At 31.5% G+C, this 8999-nt stretch overlaps 1 non-coding gene across 1 annotated transcript; it reads left to right on the top strand.

The window, feature by feature from the left end:
- The first annotated feature begins 2781 nt into the window (after window positions 1-2781).
- TRNAL-UAG (transfer RNA leucine (anticodon UAG)) lies at window positions 2782-2861 on the top strand. Its single transcript has one exon. It is a non-coding gene; the product is annotated as a tRNA-Leu (tRNA).
- The last annotated feature ends 6138 nt before the right edge of the window (window positions 2862-8999 follow it).

Below are 8999 nucleotides of genomic sequence, written 5' to 3'. Positions count from 1 at the left end.
CTAAGCTTCTTTTAATATCTCTCTGAGCAAGAGCTAAAGTAGCTCCTAAGAATAGTGTTATTGTACCTACTAAAGAAATAAAACTCATTATCAAAGGTAAAGATATGAAAAGAGGAAGAAGTCGAGCTAGAAGAAAAATTCCCGCAGCAACCATAGTTGCTGCGTGTATAAGAGCCGAAATAGGAGTGGGCCCTTCCATAGCATCGGGTAACCATACGTGAAGAGGGAATTGTGCGGATTTCGCAACTGCACCAAGGAATAATAAAAAAGCACACAAAGTAGTAAGTAAAGAGTTAATTCCATTATTAGGAATCCAGTTATTAGCTATTTTGAACAAATCCCTAAACTCTAAACTACCTGTTATCCAAAAAAAACCTAAAATTCCTAATAATAGACCAAAATCCCCTACACGATTAGTTACAAAAGCTTTTTGACAAGCACTCGCTGCGATTGGTCGTGTAAACCAAAAGCCTATCAATAAATAAGAACACATTCCCACGAGTTCCCAAAAAAAATAAATTTGTATCAAATTGGAGCTAGTAACCAATCCCAACATGGAAGTATTGAAAAAACTTATATAAACAAAAAATCTCAAATATCCTTCATCGTGAGACATATAACCATCACTATAAATAAGAACCAGGATTCCTACAGTAGTAATTAGCATTAACATAATAGAAGTAAGTGGGTCAATCAAGTATCCAAATTCTAAAGAAAAATCATTATTGACGGTCCAAGACCATAGATATTGATAGATCGAACTTCCATTTATTTGTTGAATAGACAGTTGAACTGAGAATACCATAGCTATACTTAAGAGTAAAACACTAGGAAAAGCCCATATGCGACGAAGATTTTTTGTTGCTGTAGGAATAAGAATAAGGCCAAATCCCATTGACATAATAACTGGAAGTGGGAGAAGAGGGATTACCCATGCATATTGATATGTATGTTCCATAAGAAAAGAAATTGCAATTTTTACTTCAATTTTTACTTCAATTTTTCTATAAAATTGTTTCCGATTCACCAAACCAATTCTTATCTCTTTCTGAAAGAATAAATAAAAAGAATAAGAAAAAATACTGAAATTCTTAATTTTTCCAAAATTTATCTCATTGAAATAATTAAAAATTAAGAATGGGTTTAGTTGGTTAAATTAAAAAAGTTAATAAAATAACTTCGTTACCTAGTTATTTTATTAACTAAATAAAGATATTTATAAAAATAAAAAAAAAAAGTGGAATCATTTTACTTTCTATTCATAATTCATTTTTATATTTCTTTAAAACAAAGATGAAACAGCTCTCTTGTTCCATAATTAACTGATTGAGTGAATTCCAATGAAAACCTATGTTTATAAGAAATTATCGAATAGTCCTTACTTCATATAGAACTAAAATCCTAATGACTATAAATTACCTAAGTTTTAGAATGTCTTGTTTAAGAGACTCAGTATTTTTTGTTTTGATTGGAATTCCTTTCCTTTATGGAATACCATTCTGAACTTAATTAACTATTTTCATTTTCCCTTCTTTTTATCCCCCCGTCTTATCTTATATGGGGGATAGGCTTCCATACCATATATCTATATATGGAGTATACTTGATATATAAATAGATATAAATAGATTTAAATGAGAAACCTTTCTATATATTCTATATTATTAAAAAACAAGTATAAAATATATAAAGAAAAAATGTTAAAAAATTCTTGTTGTCTTATCCGCATTAGACAAAATGAAGTAAAAAATAATTCAAAATTTAAGTATCTTTCAGTATCTAAGTATAAATACTAATAAAAAGAAGAAAGAAGGATTGATTTGCAGCAATAGATGTCTTTCACATACAACTAGAAAAAAGTAATTTCCTTTTTGAATGGCAGTTCCAAAAAAACGTACTTCAATGTCAAAAAAGCGTATTCGTAAAAATATTTGGAAGAAAAAGACTTATTTTTCCATAGTACAATCTTATTCTTTAGTAAAATCAAGATCATTTTCGAGCGGTAATGAGCATCCAAAACCAAAGGGTTTTTCTGGGCAACAAACAAATAATAAGATTTTGGAATAATATGAATTGACTTATCAAAAAAGAATTCCAATTATTTAATAATTTTGATTCTTCTTTGAATGTACTTTTATGTGTCGAATTACTCGGTACAATATTCTTAGAACAAAAAACCCCTCTTATCTTATATATACAAGAAAAAAAAGTTTTGTTTGGTATACTGTGTGCTAAGTATTCTTTTCCTATCAATGAACTTTTCATAATTTTCATAATAGAATCCTCATATTCTATTATGAAAATTATGAAAAGTGGAGTATTCTTACAATAGGACTTACAACTTCCACCTATCTTCTCCAAAATCATAAGGTTAGTAAATCTTATTAATAAGAGCATAAAGACTTTCATTCTAGAAATTTTTAAAAAATCCAAAAAGCCTTTTCCATTTATCCATTTTAATTTCATCATTAAATAGAAACCCTTTTGGATTTTTTTCATTGTATTGAAAGAATTTTCAAAATGTAAACGAGAAATTAATTAGAAAAAATTAGTTCTACAATTGCAAGTTAGAAAAAAGAAATTCCAACTCTTTCAAGCAGTGTTTGTGTTTCTATTGGGCAAAGCAAGAGTTTATTGTAAAAAAAAAATGGAAACGATACTACCAAACGAAGTCTATTTTAATGAAAACTCTAATGTTCCTAAATTTTATGGACTTTCCCAATATCGACGATTCCCAAGATAATAGCTATTATTCTTTTAAGTTACCTATTATTTGAAGTTAGCCGCCATGGTGAAATTGGTAGACACGCTGCTCTTAGGAAGCAGTGCTCAAGCATCTCGGTTCGAATCCGAGTGGCGGCATTCTTGAAAAAGAATACAATAGATTAGAAATCAATTCGAAATTTACAATTTTGTAATGGGACCTTCCCCTTATGCTATTTGCAACTTTAGAACATATACTAACTCATATCTCTTTCTCAACGATTTCAATTGTGATTACGATTCATTTTATAACCTTATTAGTTCGTGAACTTGGAGGATTACGTGATTCGTCAGAAAAAGGAATGATAGTTACTTTTTTCTCTATAACAGGATTCTTAGTTTCTCGTTGGGCTTCCTCGGGACATTTTCCATTAAGTAATTTATATGAGTCATTGATCTTCCTTTCATGGGCCCTGTATATTCTTCATACCATTCCTAAAATACAGAACTCTAAAAATGATTTAAGCACAATAACTACGCCAAGTACTATTTTAACGCAAGGCTTTGCCACATCGGGTCTTTTAACTGAAATGCATCAATCCACGATACTAGTACCTGCTCTACAATCTCAGTGGTTAATGATGCATGTCAGTATGATGTTATTAAGCTATGCAACTCTTTTGTGCGGATCCTTATTATCTGCCGCTATTCTAATCATTAGATTTCGAAATAATTTCCATTTCTTTTCTAAAAAGAAAAAAAATGTTTTAAATAAAACATTTTTCTTTAGTGATATTAAATATTTTTATGCAAAAAGAAGTGCTTTAAAAAGAACCTCTGTCCCTTCATTTCCAAATTATTACAAATATCAATTAACGGAGCGTTTGGATTCTTGGAGTTATCGTGTCATTAGCCTAGGATTTACCCTTTTAACCGTAGGTATTCTTTGTGGAGCAGTATGGGCTAATGAGGCCTGGGGATCCTATTGGAATTGGGATCCTAAGGAAACTTGGGCATTTATTACTTGGACCATATTCGCAATTTATTTACATAGTAGAACAAATACAAATTGGAAGGGTACGAATTCTGCACTTATAGCTTCGATAGGATTTCTTATAATTTGGATTTGTTATTTTGGTATAAATCTATTAGGAATAGGCTTACATAGTTATGGTTCGTTTACATTAACACCTAAATGATTACATAAAATAAAACCTTCATGAAATGAAGGTTTTTACTTTTATGTTTTATTTGAGAACCCCTTGAACGCCTTCTCAAAGGGTTCTCAAAAATTCGAGATAGATCTAATTATACTTTTTTACTTATTTCTGCATTAATAGAGCAGACGAGTAAAAAAAAGCAAACCTATTTAGGATAATAATTGGATAAGAGAGCCTCTACCCTGTCAACGGATAGGGAGAGAACAAAATCTGGATAAATACCAATTCCTATTACTGGTAAAAAGATACAGATTAAAATAAAGAGTTCTCGTGGTCCAGAATCCACAAAATTTGCGTTTGGAACATTAAATAGCTTGTATCCATAGAACATCTGGCGTAACATAGATAATAAATAAATAGGAGTTAATATCATTCCAATTGCCATTACAAAAGTAATTAGTGTTTTTGGCATTAACAGAAATTTTGGACTAGTAATTAGTCCAAAAAATACTACTAATTCTGCGACAAAACCACTCATTCCTGGTAAGGCAAGAGAAGCCATTGAAAAGCTACTAAACATGGTAAAAATTTTAGGCATTGGGATGGATATTCCCCCCAGTTCTTCGAGATAAACAAGACGCATTCTATCAGAAGCGGTTCCTGCCAAGAAAAAAAGTGTAGCACCAATAAATCCATGGGATAATATTTGTAAAATAGCTCCATTGAGTCCAATGTTGGTTATGGAACCAATTCCTATAATTATGAAACCCATGTGAGATACAGAGGAATAAGCTATTCTTTTTTTGAAATTTCGTTGACCAAGAGAAGTTGAAGCTGCATAGATTATTTGGATCGCTCCTATTATTACTAACCAGGGCGAAAATAGATAATGAGCATGAGGTAACAATTCCATGTTGATCCGAATCAATCCATATGCTCCCATCTTTAATAATATTCCCGCTAAAAGCATACATGTACTATAATGTGCTTCCCCATGGGTATCTGGTAACCACGTATGTAGGGGTATAATCGGCAATTTGACAGCATAAGCAATAAGGAAGCCAAAATATAAAAGTATTTCCAAGGTTGCAGGGTATGATTGATTAATTAATCTTTCCAAATCTAATCCTGGTTCGTTGGAACCATATAAGCCCATACCCAGAACTCCGATTAAGAAAAAAATGGAACCGCCTGCAGTATACAAAATAAACTTTGTAGCTGAATATAGACGCCTCTTCCCCCCCCACATGGATAAAAGTAAGTAAACAGGAATTAATTCTAACTCCCACATGATAAAAAAAAGTAAAAGGTCTCGCGAAGAAAATAATCCTATTTGACCACTATACATTGCGAGCATCAGGAAATAGAATAATCGCGAATTCCGTGTAATTGGCCAAGCTGCTAAAGTAGCTAAAGTAGTGATAAATCCTGTCAATAAAATAGATCCTAATGAAAGTCCATCGATTCCCAATCTCCAGTGGAAATCGAAGACATCTATCCATTTATAATCCTCCTTTAATTGGATTAAGGGATCCTCCAGTTGGAAATGATAACAGAACGCATAAGTCATTAGAAGGAATTCTAATAAACAAATAGATATAGTATACCACCTAACGACTTTGTTTCCCTTATGAGGTAAAAAGAAAATTAATGAACCTGCAAATATCGGCAAAACAACAAGTATTGTTAACCAAGGAAAATAACTCATGATAAAGTGATAAAGACAAGATACGTTTTGACCAGAAAAGCCCGTGCTCGATTATTTCGAGCACAGGCTTCTTCGGTAAAGAGGAATCAGACGATTCGAGTGAAGTTTTTTGTAACGTATCAATAAGATAGAGCCATGCTACGTGTTGTTTCAGGCCCTAAATAAACGCGGACACTTAAAAAATCTGTCGGGCAGGCAGATTCACATCTCTTACAACCCACACAATCTTCGGTTCTCGGCGCGGAAGCAATTTGCTTGGCTTTACATCCATCCCAGGGTATCATTTCTAATACATCTGTTGGACAAGCTCGTACACATTGAGTGCATCCTATACATGTATCGTAAATTTTTACGGAATGTGACATTGGATCTATAAATTTTTCTTTTCAACATAAAATTTTTCGATCTGGTAAAAATGAAATTAGTACTATAATGAGTCATATGTATTGTAGACACCAGACGAAGCAATGGTTTATCCAAACTTCAAAAATAAAAATCTCATTTTTTAATCTGTTTGTGAGAAAGCGTGAAGAGAGCCAAGAGACTTTAATTTTGGATTTCAACAATAAGAAATAAGAAAGAATTTTACGAATTGTACAGACGAATTCGAATTAGCCAATAAATTGGCTATCGTCTTTTCAATATAAATTATTGCAATATTCAAATTGCAATATCAATGAATTACAAATACAAAAATTCATTTAAGTGAAAAAGAATACTATGCAATAATCTACTAAAAAAAGCAATAATCTACTAAAAAAAATGGATATTCTCAAATAATACTAAGAAAATAGTATTGATTTCTATTTATTTTAATATGTGCGCCTTTGTTTAGAGGATTCTATGTCTAATTATTCAAAATTCTAATTATTCAATAAATTAGATTGATTGATACGAGTGGATTTCCTATTACGATGGATGGAAGAAAGAATGGATAGTCCAATAGCGGCTTCAGCAGCCGCAAGGGCTATAACAAAAATTGCGAAAATATCTCCTTTTAATTGGCGACTATCAAATAGATCAGAAAATGTTACGAGATTTAGATTAATTGAATTCAGTATAAGTTCAAGACATATTAGAGCTCTAACCATGTTTCGGCTTGTGATCAATCCATAGATACCAATCGAAAATAAATAGACACTCAAAAAAAGTACATGCTCAAACATCATTAACTAACTCCTTATCAATCTCGATTCATTTCAATATGAGGGCAAGAATTGAACCGATTCAATTAATTACAATAGAACAATTACACAACAAAAGAGAAAATAAAGGAGGTATTTGTTGGCAGTAGATGGATTTTACTAAATCAAAATTGTGATTCTTTAGTTATTTATTTTAGATTTGCAATTCTTATAATTTGTACTTTTTCTAAGTTTTCTTATTGCCGAGCCATAGTAATTGCACCTATTAAAGAAACTAGAAGAATTATGGAAATGAGTTCAAACGGAAGATAAAAATCGGTTGCTAAATGAATTCCAATTTGTTGAACATTATTTATGAGACCCTGTTCTACTATTTGGTTTGATCTTGTAGTCCAAAGAATTCCATACCACGACGTATCTGGGATAGTAGTCATTAGCGAAAAAACAATAGTTATACAAACGAGTGAAGTGAACCCATCTCCAATAGTCCAATAATTCTTATCTTTAGACCATTCTGAGCCATTTACGAACATTACAGCGAATATGATCAAGACATTTATGGCTCCCACATAAATAAGAAGTTGTGCGACAGCTACAAAGTAGGAATTTAATAAAAAATAGAATAAGGATATACAAACAAGAACTAATCCCAGCGAAAAGGCAGAATAAATGGGGTTGGTAAGTAATACTACTCCTAGACCCCCTAGTAGAAGAACAAATCCCCCAAATAGCATAAGAATCTCATGTATTGGTCCAGGTAAATCCATTATGGATAAAAAGAAATTAATAGTATAAAATTTTTCATGAACTGACTAAAACTAAAGGATTCAAGGAAGGAAAAAAGGATTTGGGTATTTTTTTGTGTATAAACTGTATAGTTATAAATTATATTATATCACGAAAATCTAGTCTGATTTAAAATAAGAAATAATTTCCAATAAGCAGTAGTTTTTCTTTATAGTTTAATTTTAAAGTTTAATAAAGAATTATTAGATTTTTATAACAAAAAGACAAAATCAAAGTTTAGTAATCAGTAATCGTTCTTGAATTCGAAGATTTTTCTTTGTTTATTTTACTTTCAGACGAATTCCTAATTGTTTGAATTGTGTAATCTCCCATTATGGAGATTGGTAACCGACTTAAAGCAATTTGATTGTAATTCAATTCATGACGATCATAGGTAGAAAGTTCATATTCTTCAGTCATTGATAAACAGCTTGTTGGACAGTACTCAACACAATTGCCACAAAATATACAAACTCCGAAATCAATACTATAATTAAGCAATTGTTTTCTTTTAATATCCTTTTCAAATCTCCAATCCACAACGGGTAAATCTATCGGACATACGCGAACACATACTTCACAAGCAATACATTTATCAAATTCAAAGTGGATTCGCCCTCGGAAACGCTCTGGTGTAATTGATTTTTCATAAGGGTAGTGAATCGTTATAGGTAAACGATTTGTGTGGGATAAGGTAGTTATGAAACTTTGACCTATGTACCTTGTAGCACGTATTGTTTGTTGACCATAACTCATGAACCCAGTTACCATAGGGAACATATTCATTCTAAATATCTATGAAAAAGATATGTTTCTTTCTCTTGTTTGAGAGAGCTTTTGTGTTGAAAATATTCTTACTATTATTGTATTATCTTATTTATAGTGAAACAAGTTGAGAAGAGGTTGTTAATAAGAGATTGCCCAGGGAAATAGGTAAAAGAAATTTCCATCCAAGATTTAATAACTGATCCATTCTCATCCTCGGTAAAGTCCATCTTATTGTGATAGAAATGAAGAGAAATAAATAAGCTTTAGTTAATGTAATAAATATACCCATTGTCATTTCCAAAATTCCAACTGCTTTATTCATTTGGAAAAAATCAAAAAAGGATATATAGGGAATAGAGAAATTCCACCCGCCCAAGTAGAGAACTGTTACAAATAAAGAAGAAACTAATAAATTTAGGTAAGAAACAAGATAAAATAAACCATATTTGATACCGGAATATTCAGTTTGGTAACCTGCTACTAATTCTTCCTCCGCTTCTGGTAAATCAAAGGGTAATCTTTCACATTCTGCCAAAGAAGAAATTAAAAAAACCAGAAAACCTATAGGCTGACGCCAAATATTCCATCCAAAAAAACCGTATTTTGACTGTGCTTCAACTATATCAACTGTACTTGAACTGTTAGATAATCATAGTCGATGATAACATCACAGTTCCCACCGCTATTTCAAAACCGTACATGAAACCTTAGCTTCATACGGCTTCTCTAT

This window comes from Aegilops tauschii, unplaced genomic scaffold, assembly GCF_002575655.3.
Source record: "Aegilops tauschii subsp. strangulata cultivar AL8/78 unplaced genomic scaffold, Aet v6.0 ptg001226l_obj, whole genome shotgun sequence".
NCBI lineage: Eukaryota > Viridiplantae > Streptophyta > Magnoliopsida > Poales > Poaceae > Aegilops > Aegilops tauschii.
The sequence above is the reverse complement of the archived record's forward strand: the minus strand, read 5'-3'. Positions and strand labels throughout refer to the sequence as shown.